General features: G+C 53.9%; 1 non-coding gene across 1 annotated transcript; it reads left to right on the top strand.

Moving 5' to 3' along the window:
* Positions 1 to 186: 186 nt before the first annotated feature.
* LOC111670842 (U5 spliceosomal RNA) lies at positions 187 to 303 on the top strand. Its single transcript, XR_002761888.2, has one exon. It is a non-coding gene; the product is annotated as a U5 spliceosomal RNA (small nuclear RNA).
* Positions 304 to 308: the final 5 nt, after the last annotated feature.

The raw sequence follows: 308 nt of genomic DNA on the forward strand, positions 1-308 counted from the left end.
GTTTTTGGTAACTTGGACCTTAAGGCGCAGGCTCTTTCCTCCACAACCCCATTGGATAGAGCCTGTGACAACGTGGCACTGGCGAGTCCCGGGACTTGGCTGGCGGCAAGCAAAGACAAGCCTACCGCGATGGTGGTGACTGTGGCGAATAGACTCCTGGGCTGTCCTTGGAGCGAGGGGCTGTACTGACTGTGGTTTCTCTTCATAACGCACAAGTCTTTCGCCTTTTACGAAAGACTTCCGTGGAGAGGAACAGCAACGAGTTCAAGCTATTTTTGGCAGGCTTTGCCTAACGGCGAAGCCCTTTG

The sequence above is a fragment of the Seriola lalandi genome, unplaced genomic scaffold (genome assembly GCF_002814215.2).
Source record: "Seriola lalandi dorsalis isolate HSWRI2012SDOR001 ecotype SW California unplaced genomic scaffold, Sedor1 jcf7180002054861, whole genome shotgun sequence".
Lineage (NCBI taxonomy): Eukaryota > Metazoa > Chordata > Actinopteri > Carangiformes > Carangidae > Seriola > Seriola lalandi.